The 18,319-nt window shown below is 41.2% G+C and overlaps 1 protein-coding gene across 2 annotated transcripts in view; it reads right to left on the bottom strand.

Moving 5' to 3' along the window:
• Mllt3 (MLLT3 super elongation complex subunit) overlaps positions 1-18,319 on the bottom strand; it is a 279,485-nt gene that overhangs the window by 46,971 nt on the left and 214,195 nt on the right. The gene's annotated exons all lie outside the window — the stretch shown is intronic.

Here is an 18,319-nt window from a genome sequence, read left to right as displayed (position 1 = left end):
AAGCTCCACACAGACTTGTCTTTCATTATTATTATTTCAAATGCTAAACGTTATCTACTTAAGGATCGTACCTTGGCTCCATGCCCTGACAGAAGGCAGGATTTTTCAGCTAATAAGGGCCTGGAGGCTTTACAAGACCACAGGAGTTTTCAAAAATATTCCTACATATTCATAGTAGTCAAATTAACAGACCCGATGCCAGACGTAAAGTGGCATTTTATGGGTAGCTTTAAAAAGCTACTTGAAAATAGAGTTATGAATCTAATTCAAAACCATGTTACCTTTTTATCTTGGCTATGTGCTCTCTATTCTGTAAATGAACTAATCAGAAAAAAAAGAATTATTCTCTCTCTTTCTCAAAAATATTTGGCATTCAGGAAAGAAATCTAGGTTAAACACATTTAGCTGTTCTTTCTATAACAACTAAAAGCTTTCCTTTGATGACTGGAGCAGTGGAACTACATATGACGAAGGCAGTATAATAATAATAATAGTAATAATAGCAATGTGCCTTCCTATGGATTAAAACACGTTAGCCTTATGTGCACTTATGGTCTTTAAGCTGTTGAAGGGCTGACAGGGTTACTGATAGGTGTCAGGGCGGTAAGAAACCACCCTGTAGTAACAAGCTATATACTACAAGGTTTTCTGAACACAGGACTCTGTGGCTGGATCTTCATAGAGGTGTGCATTAAAGAAAAGAAATCTTCATCTACAAAATCCATAAGACAAAGAGAAGCATGCTATCAAATGTTAGCTACGCAGAACCAAACTGCCAACTATAACAATAAAAGACTCATACTACCGCATTTTCATGTTATATTCTACAGACAAAGGCATCTCTTTAACATCTTTTATCAGCAGTCAAAAATTGTGGAAACCCTTTATAAATACAGTCCGCCATATAACCCAGGAGGCTGTGTATTATCTAGATGCCCGTTTTATTACAATAGAGACAATGTCCAGGAACATGTGGCTCTATAAGTATTTACAAAGCCAGCTAAATACCACACACCATTTCCTACGGATTCTGTGAACAACTTTATTATGTAGTAGGCATATTTCAGAGACTGTAAAGCTAATCCTCAGAGATATTAATAAGCATTTTGCTTCACAAAACTAGTGCAAGTCTGAGACTGGGTCTCAGGATTCCTTCTGGAACAGTAGCTTTTTACTTTATTTATAAAAACACATGATCTCGCCATTGATAGGTGAATGGGGCAGAGAAAATATGGTACATAAATAAATACAATGTAATTATTATTCTCCCATCATGAAAAAATTAAATTCTGCTATTTGTAATAACAGGAGGGGACTAGAACTATTGTAGTAAGTGGGATAAATAAGACCCAAAAGGTAGAATACAGCATGTTCTTGCATAGCGGAGGCTAAGAGCACTCATCTCATAATTGTAAACGATGGAACAGTGGTTACCAGAACATGAGGACAGAAGGGAGAGGAAAGAAATGAAGAAACACCAGTGGCTCTAAGTATATAGTTTGACAAGAACAGCACCTTCTAATATCCCATATCAGAGTAGGGTAAGTATGGTTGATGACAATTAGATGTATGTTTAAAATATCTAGTAGAAAAGATGTTTGAACTCATCACAAAGAAAAGATGAATGCCTGCACATGACCACGAAAGGCACACAGCAATGGGAGCACCATTGCCAATGCTAAAGAACCTATGAGTCAGCCTAAAGCTATGTGCAGACATGAGGCATCTACAAGATCATCACGGACAAAACAGAACAAAGGAAAGGTGGAGAGTCAAAGGCATCTTGTTGCTGAAGTAAGGCTTGTCCTAACTCAAGAAACAAAGGGAGGTACCTCAAGTTATGAGTACGGAGCAGTCACCAGTGTTGGCTGCTGGCGATCTGTCAGATGGAACACATGAGAGCTCATTAATGCACATGCACCTAAATATCTTACTTAGTATCATTTACTAATACACATTAATTCATTAAACTTTTGATTTGTGACTGAGGGGTTTTGAATAATGTTCTGAAATGTCTCCGATACAAATCAAATTCATGTCTCAACATGACCTGGGATTGGTTTTTGTGAGCAAAAATCCTGGGATCTTCATGGTTGATAGAATGCAGAGGCACAAGAGACTCAACATGTTTCCCTCTATCTGTTTTGAGTATAATTTTTTTCCTAAGGGAACTCCTTTCAAAACTTAATTTGGTTTTCATGGAAACAACATGCTGTATACATTACTAAATTTATATAATATTTAACTGATGTAATTACAGATAGGACTAATCATCATTTGGGAATAGCTATACTGATTTTTGGTGGGAGGAGCATTTATTCGACCTTTGGGGTAGACTGTGAGAACAGTTCTTAGTACAAGATTTCACTTAACTTCTGGTGCAGAACTTGTAGGTACCTGTCTGGGAAGAAGGACAGTTGGGCAGAACCCAGCAGCACATAGGTTCTAATTTAAAAGGTCTAAGGAATAAAGACAGGAAAGATTCCCATCAGCTGTCCTGACATGCAAGATGGGATACTGTTCGAACAATAGTTTTCTGTGTTTATGTTCTGAGATTGTACCTTTATGTAAAAGAATATGCTGGCGAGCATGATGTACCTACAGTTGCAATGGTGACATGATTATTATAGTAGTAACCATCTGTTTTTTGTTTTTTGTTTTTTTTTCTGCACTTCAAGCCTGCTCCACTGGAATAGGCTCATGCCTGGCATCATAAGCCTCGTCAAGAAAAGCACATGACAGAGGTCACATGACAGAAGAGGTCACATGATGGAGGAGGTCACAGGCCTAAGCAGGCAAACCCACTACCAGTTTTGCTAAACAGACACATTGTTAAACAGCCTTCTATATATTTATTTTTATACCCACACCTTAGTGCTGCTGTCAACCTTGGTCAAAGAGGCTTCTTTTTTGCAGTGGGTAGCAGTCAATACAGAGAGTCATAACTAGTTTATGTGCTGAGAAAAAGCCACTGTAGAGCGTTCAGTCCTAAGTGAGACATCTCTGTTGAGCTGACAAGGCTCAGGGACCATCACAGAAGAAGCAGCAGAAAGAATCTAAGAGCCAATGGATAAGAAGTGTGGAGAAATGCTGGGTTTTCTGGATATAATTTGACTCATGAATTCACAGCAGCTGTTGTTAACTGACCATGATCAAGTCAGTCAAAAATTCCAGCAAAGCCTGGTGAGGGCTCATGGCACCCCAACAACTGAGGGGATTCTGGACGATGAGGGTTTATTCTTCTTCATGGTTGTCGTCCCTGGTAGGTTGTCCATGGTCAGGAAGCAGAACTAAATGAAATCAGAGCATTACAGGAGATAAAAACATGCGCACACGAAGGTGGAAGGGGTCCACAAGACGGGGAGAATTGGATATGATCAAGTTCAGTCACTTAAAAATGAAAAGATGGTTGTGGCAACCTTTTCTCTTTAAAAATAGTAATTTTTTTTCCCTTAACAGATTCAACTCCTATGGTGAAACATTAATTTGGGTTTAAGTTTTGTTCTTTAGAAGTAATGATGACTCTGGTAAAAACTGCACCGACGTATGTCACAGCCTGCCGGTGAGCATAATTCAATATGTATTTGAGAACAGCATTGGCAACATGAATAACACTAAGGTGCTAATTTTTCAAGGGAACTAACTGTAGCCGCCTCACCTTTGCTCTCCTGCCGTACAGACGACTGCTCAGTTTAACTCAGTGTTACCCAGACTTGCCTCTTGCACTGAGGAGCTTAAGTATTTTGTATTTTGTTATTGATTCATCTACATATATAATAAACATTTAATTGTATGGTTGCAGATATGCAAGCATGATCATTGAATAAACACTGGCCCATCAAATTAAAGTTATTAAACTAATTTGTCTTGACAATTATGCAACTCCAGCAAACAGGAGGCAGCAGCAGGGTGGGGGTGGAGGGACCTGGCATTCTGTACTACATTCAAGTGGCATCTTACCAGTTGCGATAATTTCAAAAGCACATATAAACATTAGAGGGAAGGGACTCATATTTCACCATGCAAAGACAGCGAAACAAGGTGGTCCTGAAACACTCGTGTTATCAGGCCTCTGCACGGTCCTCTATAGGAAACAGGGAGGCAGAAATGTCTTTCACTTCAACATCCTGTTATTGAAATTTCTCTGAATATATTTGCTTTTTTAAAACACAGAAGCAAATGTTTGGGGATTTTTAGGCTCACATCTTTTTGTTGTCACAATAAAAGATTAATTTGTAGTCTTTGCTTCCCCCTGTGCTATTTTTTTCTTCTTTAATATTCTCCATGGTAGAAGCAGTTTTATGAAGGATTTTCCAGGAAGTTCTGAAGAGTTCTCACACTTGCCAAATCCACGCACTGTAACACAAAGGCAGCCACCACCCAGTCCTACCCACACGCCTTCTTTACTTTAGCCTTCAAGTTACCCCAGGATTTACTGTATGCACTTGCATGTACAAGGGTGGCTTATACTCTGTCCTGTGTACTTGTGTGAGAGCCAAGACACCTCTTATTCATACAGTGAGGTCTCTTGACCTTTATGGACCACCTACTCTATCTCCAGAGGGGACAGACCAAATGTCACTGCTCCCAACTGCTCATATGTGTTCAGAGTTAAGACCTTCCATTATAAGTATATAAGTTAGTAAAGAGGGTGTGTGTGTGTGTGTATGTGTGCGTGTGTGTATTAGTACATTTTGCACTATGGAACTTTTGCCAAGGAACTATTATGGTCAAACACAGTGCAAAGATCTAAAAAATTGTATACTTAAGGAATCTGTCTTCAACATGTTGAACTGATTAGGAAAAAATATAAGAAAATAACAATTATACTCAAAGTATATATGAACTGTTTTTGGATAAAGCACAAAGCTGTGAAGGGGAAGGGGTGGAGGTGATTACTCAGACAAGCCTACGTTAAGCAGGTCATAAAAAGACCCAAACTTACTGCCCTGGGGAAGTCAGGATTTTTGATACTGTAGAATGACTACAACATGAGGAGGATCAAAGAAAAATGAGGAAGCCAACAGTCAGATTAAAAGGGAAAAGAGCAAGGCTTATAAAACACTGTGAAGGACCGAAGGAAGGCTCAGTAGTAAAACGCCTGCTTCTGTGTGCAAAGACATTCAACTCCTCTAAGTTTAGTAAGCGAGTGAATAAAATTTAAAGTGCTTGAAACTGCTCAAGTGAACCAAGGAACCAAACTCATCCTTTTAAATACTGGTAAAGGAGAAAAATTAAACCGGATTATTCCTTCCGCTCCAGAAACTGTACCTCTGGCTACAAACTATACCTCTGCACAAGACAGAAGTGCCTCAATATGGGTGAACTGTGGCCAATACATAAAGAACAACAAGAAATAGTTACAATTTACAACTTAACAGGAAAAGTGCTTATCAGCATATGTGTCTGTAGGGATGTGCATGAGACTTCAGGTGTCTGCAGAGGCCAGAAGAAGAGTGTGAGGACCCCTGGAGTTACGGGTGGTTATGAGCTGCCAGAACCAAACTCCTATCCTCTGCACGGGCAACCTGTGCTCTTTAACAATGGACCATCTCTCCAGCCCCTAAAACTTAAAGAATTAAGTCTGTAAGCACAGAACAGCTAAGGCTGTTAACACAGCGACCTTTCCTTGTAGTGTTAGAGCAACAGGATCCCAGAACACCATGAAACAGTCCTGTGCCCCCTCAAATAAAAAAACCAAAGTGTAACCCAGATCTGACCACAGTCCTACCTCTGACAGCTCATCTGGAGAACGCACATCATGAAATTACTCAAATCTGAACTGACAATTTAGGCCAGAAGACCAAGCGTTCCCCTTTGTATTTTATGTTAGAAAGAGGAGAGAAGGGGACACCTATAGATTAATTTACAGATATTGTTATAGGCATAAAAGTGGGACTTTATTTGGATTCCAAGTTAAACAAATAATACAAAGATAGAAAAAATAGTAAGATTTTATTTTATTAAAAATTTCCTCAGTAACTAGATACCTGATGGCAATGAGCATCAGAAAGCAGTCTAGAGGTGATCTTGTTGCTTTTGATCTGTTCTTTGAAAGCTCTTATCTCCTTAGAGATAAGAAAAAAACTTTATATTCCCAGTACAGAGGAATGCCAGGGCCAAGAAGTGGGAGTGGGTGGGTAGGGGAGCAGGGCGGGAGGGGGGAGGGTATAGGGAACTTTCAGGATAGCATCTGAAATGTATATAAAGAAAATATCTGATTAAAAAAGAAAGAAAGAAAAAAGAAAACTCAATCCATAAGCCTTCCTTTGTCTCCCACACCGGCCATGGCACATGCATGCCCTGCCTCAAACACACATAAGTAAATGTCAAAACTGGGAGTGGATTAATTTGTTTAAAAACCATACAGTTGAGTTGAGGACAATTTGGGAGAAGCTAGAGGGAGGTGACTGGGGACCTGGGAGATAGATAGGACATTTCATTGTAGACCTCTATGAAAATGCTCAAGGAACAAATTTTTTTTAAAACAGACAAAGGCAAAGATGCAGAAGATGAGTGATAATAAGTCAGTCTCATCTCGGAGAGCTGGGTCAGGGCCAGGGAACCACATCAACAGTGGCTTGTTAGCATGAAGCAGAGAAAAGGAGGTAAAAAGTCCACAGACATTTGGGGAACAAATCTGGAACACTACCAAAGCAACTGGAAGGAGGCTTGAGGGAACAGAGTTTTCACTGTACCAGTGAGTACTGCCCAAACTCATCTCCTTCTGGCCCCAGAAGGTAATCTCTGCATGCATGCATCCTATTCTCTGCTGTCACTACTGCCCAGGGACTAGTAAGTAAGCAGACTGCATATGAACCCACATAAGATCCAATGGGTTTGGGGATGTGGGTGGAGCAAACTCATGCAAAGCACAGCTTCCACTAAAAGACAGACGAAAATGGACTGAGGCGTCCGATTTCCTCTCATTGGGTGAGAAATCCAGCATGATTGACAAGATGAGCACACAAGTTCCATGAGGTCAGAGGTCAGGGAGGAGGAGCTTAGTTCCTCCTGTGCTCCTGTGTGCTTAACATATACTTCCATAGCACAGTAGTAGCTGGAGTACCAGCCATCACATCTAAGTTCCAGCCTCAAGTATGAAGACTCCATTTACAGGAGAAGACTGTGATGTTTCCTGTGGGTTTTCATGTTAAATAGGATGAAGACTTTTGACTTGCTAGATATTTAAATGTATCACTATTTTGCCTCAAGATTTTTCTTCAAAATGTATGAAGCCATAGTTATTGAGGTTGGTAATTTCACAGAGATGACCAGTCTAGAATCTACCAGAATATTCATCAGTTAGGTCTGTCATATCCACCTGGTGGACACCTTTACCTCAGTTAGGCATAAAAAGAGTCTCCCAGAGAAGAAGTTCTACTGAGGATAAGAAACAACAGGTTCCTGCACCCAAGACAGATGAACAGGTTCCCGTGACAGCAGCTGAACAGCTCAGGTTTAAGGCAGTGTGTGGGAGGCTAGACTTTGACAGTGACAGTACATCAGAGACCACGTTCAGTGCTCAATGGTAGGCACATTGGTGTCCTGACTCATTGGGTAAAGAGCCAAGAGAATGCTGATGAGGGGCTGGATCCTAGGTCTAGGTTCTATGGCCTCAAGTAAATTACTAAACTTGGCCTCCGGCTCTCCTCTCCAAAACTCAAGAGCGAGAAGAGATTTCTGAATTCTCTTCTTGCCTAAAAGTTACCCAGTGGCCATATCACAAGCTGTGTAGAGACATCGAATATGGTTTCTAAATTTGACCATAAACCTCCATACCCAAGAATAATTTTTAACCTTTACAGTTTCTAAAAAGAATAAAGAAAGCACAGAGCTCCAAGCTCTGAGCTCTGATGGGATCAGACACAGGTGGCTATAACACACCACACCTATCACTCCTCTGCATTTGGAGGTAAATTATGAAATCCTTTGATTTTATTACACAAAACAAGACCAGTGGGTGGCTTACCTCTACAGGAGGGGCTGGCAGTGAATGGCAGGTCTCTTGAGAGTTGCTGGACAATGGAGGTAGGAAGTAGCCACAGCATGTTAGTCTGGCTGGATTTTTGACTTAAGAGTATCAGAAAACTAGCATTAAAAAAAAAAATCTATCGGGGGCTGGCAAGATGACTCAGCAGGTTAAAGTTCTCACATGTGGGCCTGACCACCTGAGTTCAATCTCTTCCTCCCATGAGGGACCAGAAGGGACCTGATTTTGTAGAGTTATCTTATGGCCATTGCAGTGTGTCACAGAATGCAGATACCTGCATTCACACACATACAAAATAAATTAATCGATATATATTTTAGGTTTAGGTTGGCAAGATGGCTCAGCAAGTTAAAGTGCTTGCTACCAAGTCTGATTGACAGCTTAAGATTAATCCTCAAGATCCACTTGGGGTAGGGATAGAACAGCCTCTCACAGGTCCCCCATGGAGACCATGGTATGGCATGAAGGAATGTATGTATACATGCACACACTAAGTGCAACTAAAAAAAATCATACTGTAATCTCTGGAACAAGTATGAAGTTCACTTTTAATTAAAACAATGTGGAAGAAATAACGGAGCAAAGGAAGGGAGCTGGAAATGCAGTGAGCACTCCGTCAACTGAAAGTGTGTCAGGTCACACTGAGAGGGGCTTGTCAGCTGAATAAAATGAGACCTGTTTCAGAAAGATTCGTCTTGGATTTCAGATGAAGTCTGGGGCTAGGCAAATGGAAAACAGCTATTTTATAAATACACAGAGGGCTGTGAAGATGGCTGTCAGTGAAGTTCTTCCTATGTAAGAGGACCCGAGTTCACTCCCCAACACCGAACAGTGAAGGCCAGGCATGGCAGCCCAACACCACGCAATGAAGGCCAGGCATGGCAGCATAGCTCCATAAACCTGAACACGAGCAGGAGGATCCCTCCAGATTCAGTGAAAGACCCTGTCTCAACAGGTAGGGTGGTGAGTGGCTGAGGAAAACAATATCAACTTCTGGCTTCCCCTATGTGCCCCACCCCCAACATACACATGTATGCATTCACACATACATACATACAGAAATTCTGAAACATGCAATCATGGATTACACAAGCACCAGGCTTCTATGGGGTCTCTTTGCCTTTGCCCTACCTCTGCAAGGTCTTTACAGAATAAAATCCATAAAATTATCAAACAGTATGTTTTTGCAAATGATATAATAGTTTTGCTTAAACTAACACATGCCTGAATGACAGCTGTATCTCACAAAGTAATTACTATCACTGAAATCTACATCTTGCAAATCTCTATAAATAAACTGAACCTATCTGTCTTTTGATCCCAGGAGTATTATTCTCGGACCATATGCATACTCAGACCCCTTTCCCTAATGTATAGCTAACAGTCAGGCATGGCTATGCTTCAGAACTAGGGTACCCTAACTCCTTCTTTAACTCTTCATGTGTATAAGCATTAGGTAGTGCAGTCCAACATTGGGAGCCTCACACAGACAGCATGAAGAACCGAGTAAGAAGACAGGAGACTGATGAACAAGTTCCCTAGGAGAGACTCCTCAGTTCTGCTGCTGAGATGCACAGGAAGCACCGATGTCTCAGACACCATCTCAGCTCTCCCTGAGTTCCTTCTCAGAGCCAGCTGTCATCCTCCTCCCTACCTCCTCACCAGAGCACAGCAACACCACCAGCTGACCAGGAAGTGAGAATGAGGAGAGTTAAACCACATCTTTTCCTCTCAAGAGACATTTAGTAAGGCCTGTGAGATGGCTCGTTGGTTAAAGGTGCTTGCCTAGCAAGCCCAAGAACTTGAGCTCAATCTATAGAATCCATGACAGAAGAGGACTGATTCCAGAGCTTGTCCTTTGAACTGAGCACACACACACTAACGATACATTGAAATATAAAAATATTTAGTAAGCCCCACAGTGCCTTCATTCCTGTGATGACGTAGCTTCACCACACCGCTTCCTCTTTTCAAGAATGTCCTCGCTAATGATCCTCCTACCCATACCTTCCTCTCATTGACTCGTACGTACTTGAAAGAGCAGCTTAAATTCCAATTGTGTATTTGTACAATCTAATATGACACCACATAAAGAGTAAAAAAATTATGTGATGTGTTTTAACGATGATCAAACATCCATAAACAAAATATTACAGTAAAACATGCTTAATAGAAAGTGTTTTCTGTAAGATAAAATGATGGGGAAGGAGAATGGAATGAGGAAGGGGAGGGGAGAGGAGCAGAGAAAGAGAAATAGAATTACAGGAGAAAGGGGACCAATGGAAGAAGAAGCAAGGGTTGGTAACAAGCTGGGACATATGAGCAAAGTATATGTAAAAAATACATGCATGAAAATGTCCTAATAAGGCCCATTATTTAGTTCTGAAGACATTATAATTGAGAAAAATAATTTTATTTAAAACATTAAAACAAACAAAAAAGCAAAAACCCTCAAGGGCTGGGGAGAGAGTAGATGTTTGTTGCATAAGCTTTTAGACCCAAGTCTGAAGCCCAGCATTCATGTAAAGACAGGGTGGCAGTCAATGTCATGGACACTGTGAGTTCCAGGTCCAGCAAGAGACCCTGTCTCAAAAAATAAGATGGAGAGCAAACATGCCATGCAAACATACATGTACACACACATCCATATACACACCATGCATAAACACATGTACACACACACCCATACACAGTGACTCAAGTCCTAGGATGATGGTTCATGACACTCTATAAAGCAAACAGAAAGATGTCTAGAGCTCAGTTGGCGAAGTGCTTGCCTACCAAAGTGAAGTCCTCCCTTTAATCCCAGTACAGCATGGCAGCACCAAAATCTCAGTCTTTGGAAGGTATAGGCAAGAGGATGAAAGGCTCAAAGTTATCCTTGTCAGTACAGAGCTCAATGCCAGTCCAGGATGAAGATGATGATGATGAGGAGGAGGAGGAGGGGGAGGAGGAAGAGAAGGAAGGAGAAGACTACAATAATGACAACAAGGACAGTGGATGAAACACATAATAAAGCAAGTACCTACAGTTTAAATTCTAAGGACCAGCACTACATAACTCTAAGTACGATGCCCCAGTCTAGGGTCTGCTCACTCATTATTTTCATTAAGTCAGGTAAGCACTGACTATAATAAGTGCCCCAAACACAAACTCCCTTCTTGTGATTGAGAAAGATGAAGGGACTTTCTTTCTCTCTGTCACACAGAATCCCTCTTTCTGCTCCAAGTCTCCTGACATACCACCATCCCCATCTTGTGTGTTTTCAGACTTCCCAGGAAAAAATATTGTCTCTAAACACTTAAGTGAGCACTTTTCCATTTTCTCCAACCAGCAGTTTATTGCGCTGTCACCTTCAGTGACCGGAAGAATCCCCGAGGGGAAGATGTTTCTTTGTGGACCATGACACAGCCTTCAAAGCTTACAGCCATAAATTGTTGCCCACTGAGCACAATTTCACAAACTTGCTTAGATATTTACTCAGACACCAAAGGAAACCATTGGCTTCCCATCACCGGATATGAAGAATGCATACCCTTCATTTCTAATGACTTATAGTGAGACGAACTTACAAAATAGAACCAGAGGAGTCCAACGTAAGGAGCCCTTCACCTGGAGGGCACCATTTGTTATTCGGTGGCACCTTCTGGGAAGGCTTGAAAAATTGCAGCTTGGCTCTGTGGAACATAAACTTCCATGCAAATACAGTGGGAACCACTTGTGAGCAACTGAATGACTCCTAAGATACTTTATAGTGATACACAGTCCACAGCCTTAGGTGGCTTCTAAGTGTAAGAGTCAGAAGTTCTTGCCTCTGCCACCTGATTAAAGGGATTAAGGGTACATGTGCATCACACCTGTGTAGTTTCTACAACTTTTAAACATGCCAATCTTTGTAGTGTCTTATCTCTGAGCTTCTGTCTTCTTGTCGGTAAAATTATGGCAATTGTGATGATTCACAGAACTGTGTTTGTGTTGAGACTTGGCAGGGAAATTAGCATGGGAATCACTTAGAAGTTCAACTGTACCCATGTGGCATTGCTCTGCAGAGACTGTGCTGTGTCAAAAGATGAGAGAGAGCACAGTTACACAAATAATAAAATGTGAACAACAGATCCCTGCACAGGTGATTCAGTCCTTTTAAAGAGGGTCTAGAATTTAATGGAAAAGATGTGGGGCCAATGCATGTGAGTGGAAGCGCTCTGCTTTGGCAATTGTTGGTGACAGCCAATGGTATGACAGAGCCTGCTGTCTGTTTACAACCTTTGTAACATGGACTTTGAGGACTTGCTTAATTTTAAAACTAAGATATCACACTGAGTTTAACATATACTGAAATAAGGGAAAGAGGCCTGTAGCTGCTTTAAAAGAAAAAAAGAAAAAGACCCAGCAACACCACATCTTTTTAGGGGTTGATGAGACTGCTTAGTGTTGAGAGTGCTTGCTGCTGTTGCAGAGGACCTGGGTTAGATCCCAGCAACCACGTGGCAATTTATTAATGTCTGTAAGTCCAATTCAAGGGCATCCAACTCCTTCTTCTGGCCTCTGTGGATAGTAGGTACATACATGGTGCATATACATGCATGCAAACATTCATATACATAAAATAAAAATAAATTAAAAAAAAACATCTTCTTAAGTGATTCCTTATCTGCCTCCCTCTTTTTGAAATCCGCAATCTGGATGAATCAATGACATTGTGGTTGGCTAGGACATCATCAGTCTAAATGCCTTCCAATACGGAAGCAAACGGTGTCTTCTGAAGAAGAACTCCACACACACCACAATTTTCACTTTCATCCAATTGTTTTAATGAATGTTCTATAGTGAGCTAAATCTACCAAGAGGAAGAAAGGACTGTAACCCCTTCAGGTAATTCCACCTTCACTTATAAAACACAGAAAACAGGAGCACAGAATGAGAGGCTCCCCCCTGGAGTGAGGCAGCCTCTAATGAATGGCCTCTCCAGCTGGAGTTCCCCAAACACAGCCTTTACAGCTTCTGCCTGTGCAGGAGTGACAAGCCATTAACCAGCCACTTTGAAAACACAATGCAGACCTTCTTCTCTGCTGCAGTGCCCTTCCACCACATAAAAACCTAAGGCCAGGTCTTCAGCAGCGGGGCATTTACTGCCAGCCCCAGACAGTTTAAGGAGGGCAATGAACAGGGTGGGGCTGGAGGAAATGAGGACCAACAAAAGGCAGGATGCTGATTTTCTTTATGCCTCTTTTTTTCCCCCTTTTCTTTTTTCCTTTTCAAAGAAACTCCTGCTACTGTGGGGTTTGAAGTCCTGGCCCTACTGTCTACTGGGGGAAGTGGGGGAGGGCAAGCCACCATATGATGAGATTTTATTTCTCTCCCTCAGGATTTCTATCCAAGAAAACATTCTGGTCAGCTAAATCCATGGGAAGATGTGACTTAAGTCTTCTTCTTATACTGTAATTGGAGAGGGTTGCATTCGTACCAGATGTAATGTGTCCACCTTCAAGAAAGATGATGGAGCTTTGAACATGACCTCTACGTTATGATGAAATCTCTACAAGGCAAAGTAAAAGATGTGAAAGCAAAGATGAGGAATTTATCACTGTAACTGTATCCAATTATAAACGGACATCTTGAAATTTTATTTACTGGGTTTTTTCCCCTACCTTTCTGCTATGAATACAAAATTTTGTCCTAACCCCAACCAGCCAACCCCAAACTGTTTTAGGGTTCCTCTAAAACAGTTATATGAAAAGCAAGTTACTAAGAAATTATAGAAGGTGTGAATCATTTTTATTATCCATTAGACTTTAATATAACAAAGTATATGCAGCTTAATAAAACCCACAGTTATAAATACTTTGTGGCTAATGACATGCTCAGACTCTCACCCTTCTCAGCTGCTGTTATGGCGCTTGCTCACCAGCAAGAACAGATGCTGGTTACTCTGGCTTGTTCCTGGGGCCCGAGCATCAGTACGCATCACAAGTGAACTCTTAACCCTGAACTGCTTTCCTCTAAGCAGTGAGCTTCCATGCTGCGGCCCTTTAATACAGCTAATCATGTGGTGACCCCTGGCCATAAAATTATTTTCACTGCTACTTCCTAACTATAATTCTGGGGCTGTTATTAATCATAATGTAAATAATCCTGAAGACAGAGGTTTGCCAACAAGGCCGCAACCCACAGGTTGCAAACTGCAGTCTAATGGGAGTGACAGAGGTTCCTCAATGTAAAGTATTCTCAACAAAAACATCCCTTTAACAGCCTTGCTGTATTTGTTCACTCTCTATGAATCAGGCCTCTTTTCTCTACCAGCTTCTCCCCCCTATCCAAATTCCTCTTCAAGGAACATTATTGATGAACTTTCATGTGACATTAGAGTCCTTTGAAAATGAAAAGTATCTAAAGAATCACGAACATTTAAAAGGAACTCCTTTGGTTATATTAATGGAGCTCAATGGTAAATCACTTCTGGGGATGTTCTCCTCTAATAATGGAAGGAAGGAGAGAAGGAGGGAGGGAGGGAGGAAGAAAGGGAAGGAGGGAGGCAAGGAGGGGAGAGGAAGGGGGGAGAGTATTCAAGCTGGAAGGAGGAAGGAAGGAAGGAAAAAAGGACTCCAATGTCCTATCCACTGCATCAACTGGCCAGATAATGTCTTTGATCACATTTAATACAAAGCTAAAACAGCTTGTGAAATTATGTCTGAACTTTTGAATAACTCAGTCTCTGACCTCTGTGTTTTTCCACCATGACCATGCGGCATGTGTAAGTCAGTGACAAGGCCATCTCCCCAAGACAAAAGGCAGAACAAAGTGACACGTGCCACTTATTGCCCCCACCCCACAAACCATATAAAGGTACACAGTAGAAAAAGCAGGGAAGTTCTGTCTCTTGAAGGCCATAAGGTGAAAGGCGGCAAAGTTCCTCAGAAGCCAGGTCTGTCTCGCTCCCCACCCATCTCACATGCACACGCACATACATACACATGCACGCTGTGGCTAACATTTTCTTCCTGATAAGTGTGCTTTTGGCTATACCTGGGCTGATGTCATTTTAACCACACTCCCACAGCACAGAGCAGAGCAGAAGCTCTGAACATCAGTTTGTCCAAGTCCCCATGGCACTAGGACACAACACAGGCTCAGACTTCTCACCACCTTTCCTCACCATCTAACAAGTAAGAAGTCTCTGAAAACAAGCAGTACAACTAAGGATGGCAACCTGGTTTCCCCTTCCTCATATGTAAAACATATGTAAATATGACCGAGAAGATGTCTGTGAGTCAGCAAGCTATGATCCCTTCCTCATATGTAAAACATATGTAAATATGACCGAGAAGATGTCTGTGAGTCAGCAAGCTATGATCCCTTCCTTCTTCTTAATAGAACTGATTCTTACTATGTTTTGTTGTTTAAAAAAACAACAAAAAACTGTCCAGGAATCCCAGAATTTAGGGAGCTGAACAAGGTAGGATTGCTGTGAATTTGAGGCCAGCCTGGACTAAATAGTGAGCTCCTGGGATATAGAAGGAGAAACTGCCTCAAACAAACAAACAAACAAACAAACAAACAAACAAACAAACCCAAGTCTAACTTGGTCACAGAGGAGTGTTTTTGGAATACTGTTTCCTTTAACTTTAAAAAGTCTATACTGAGGCCAAGCCTGATGCCACACACCTTTGATCAGATCTCTAAGTTCAAGGGCAGCCTGGTCTACAGAACTAGTTGAGGGCAGCTAGGCATGCCCAGAGAAACTCTATCTCAAATATCAACAAAAAAAAGGCTACACTGAGACAAGATATCCTTATAAATATATCAGTTGTAGAATTATTCTTCCCAGCCTTGCTGTGTGTATGCTGTATAAATGTATACATGTTTAGGTATGTTTGTGGGTGTAGGTAGTAACCAGAGGTCAACATTGGGAGTCTTTTTCAATTCCTCTCCACCTATTTTTATAAAATTTTGAAATTAAAATATTATTTCATGTTCTCTTTCCCTTCTGTCCCTTACTCGCCTGGTATTCTCTTGAGGTCATGACTGACTTTCTTTTCTTTAATTGTTGTTACATGCACACATGCACATGAATAGGAAACTTACTCAGTTCAGGTATGTTTTCAGGGCTGGCCACTTGGTATTTATTGGACAACTATTTAGGCTCTTCCCTGCTGAAGACAATTTCCCCCTCCCTCCACATTCTTTAGTTGCCTATAGTTCTCTGTCTATGGCTGAGGCCCATGAGAGTCCTCCCTTCCATACTCTCCTGTCTATTGGAGACACACTATTTCAGGGCATGTTTATCTTGTTTGTCAGGGCAGTGTCTCTTACTGAACCTGGAGTTCACCTTAGTAACTACTAGCTGGCCAGCAAACTCTGGGACCCATATGTCTTACACCTCACCCTAGACAAGTTATAGATGTGTCCTACCACACCTAGATACTAACATGGGTACTACAGAAACCTCAGGCCATCATGCTGGTGGAGTAAGCACTTTAAAGACTGACCCACCATCAGATTAGTCTGTAGCCTTCCTTCATAATCATAAACCATCTGACATGTACATTTTTCTCATTTCCAGAGTCCATGGCCTCTACCTGTTCTGTCTAAAATTACTTACTCTCCCATCCCCATGAATAATCCACTAATAAATTTCAAAAGGACTCTGGAAAAGCCAGGCCATCGAATCACCTTTACTCAGAGGCTGACATCTCATACCCAAGACAATGGGAACTATGGCCCTGAAGTTGGCTGTTCCCTGCTACCAGATCCAGTTCCTGTCCTGAACACAGGTGAGAAGAACAGACAATCAGCATAGCTATCTTTACTGCTGGGTGAGTGGAATTCCAGTTCTCTCAACATGCTTTGCTAAGGGCAAAGTCTCTTGAATTTATGGCTTAAAATAATTAAACCAACAGAAACAAAATAAAAGCATGTAGTACCAAAAGGGTTGTAAGGAAAACACAATTGTTAAGTTGTTTGCACATAGATAAGGTTTCTTTGTGCAGCCTTGGCTGTCCTGGAACTCACTCTGTAGATTATGTTGGTCTTGGGTTCATAGAAATCCACCTGCCTCTGCCTCCCAGTGCTGGGACTAAAGGCATGTGTCACCACTGCCCAACTGTTAAGTTTTATACCTCTGCAATACTAAAAAATCTTTGGATGCTTTCTACACACAGCACATGACAGGAATTCCTTTTTTGATCACTAGGTTTATGGCCACAATAATTCTAAAATTGTACTATCTCCATTGTAAGCAACTAACAATTCTAAATCTTGGTTTTCAAAAGACTTTCAAGGTATCCATTTGGATGAATACACCAAGCTGAATAAGACATTTATTAAAAGAAAAGCCATGTTTTGAAAACCATGAGTAAAGAGGAAAAAACGAGAAACTGACAAAAGGAGAATTAACAGAAATGCCCAAGGAGGAGCTCATGTGTGACACATCAAAGATCGGCAGTGCCTTCCAAATGCCATTTGGTTTCTTCATAAATCAGCAAACATTCTAAAAAGGGGCCTCTGAAAGTTCTGATCATTGAAGAAACACATTCTTTCTGAAATAAAAATCCCATAAGGCATCACTTACTCATACTAATTACAATGTATTCTAATTTTTCAAATGCTGGTGATGACATGCAAAGTTGATTTCATAGCTTACCAATGACTCACACCCCAATGATGAGAGCCCCTTTTTTTCTAGAAGAATAATAACATTTCAGAACATAGAAAAAGTTGCCAAACTCTGATTTTGATTAATCACACACTGAGAGCATTTCAGAGTGATCTGAACCAAAAGCCAAATACAGAAAAGAGGTAAGATCTACATTAAGAATAAGCTTCAAACTACAAGGAGCAGCTCAGAGCCAACGAGGAAGAGGAAATATTTGGGCGAACAGAAGAGCTTGTTGTACTCATCCTCACTCTAGAAGCTGTTAAGTATTCAGTCTTTCCCTAGCACTGGGACAAATGATCCAACCTGCTCCTAATCTGCTCTTTGATGAGAAGTTTGGATTAGCCTTACAGAAAGAGGGGGTAGTCTCTGGACCAGTGACGATTGGTACTGACACCTTGTCCTGACACTGGCTGGCTTCTTATACAGAACAGTGCAAACCCAGGTCAGGTCGGGAAAGGCCTCCTCTCTTTTACCAGCATTTAAATAAGGAACACCCATAGGAAACATCATGAGACAGAGAGAAACATACTCTAAAATGGCCAGTGATTTTTAGCAAACCACCAGTCTCACCACGGTCTCGAATACTGACATCCAAAGTAAGGAGAATAACGGGCCTAATGGCTATGGACACATAGCTGAAAAGATCAATTTAGACAAACCAGAGAGGAGAA

The sequence above is a fragment of the Mus caroli genome, unplaced genomic scaffold, assembly GCF_978045245.1.
Source record: "Mus caroli unplaced genomic scaffold, Mus_caroli_1 scaffold_6, whole genome shotgun sequence".
NCBI classification, from domain to species: Eukaryota; Metazoa; Chordata; class Mammalia; order Rodentia; family Muridae; genus Mus; species Mus caroli.
The sequence above is the reverse complement of the archived record's forward strand: the minus strand, read 5'-3'. Positions and strand labels throughout refer to the sequence as shown.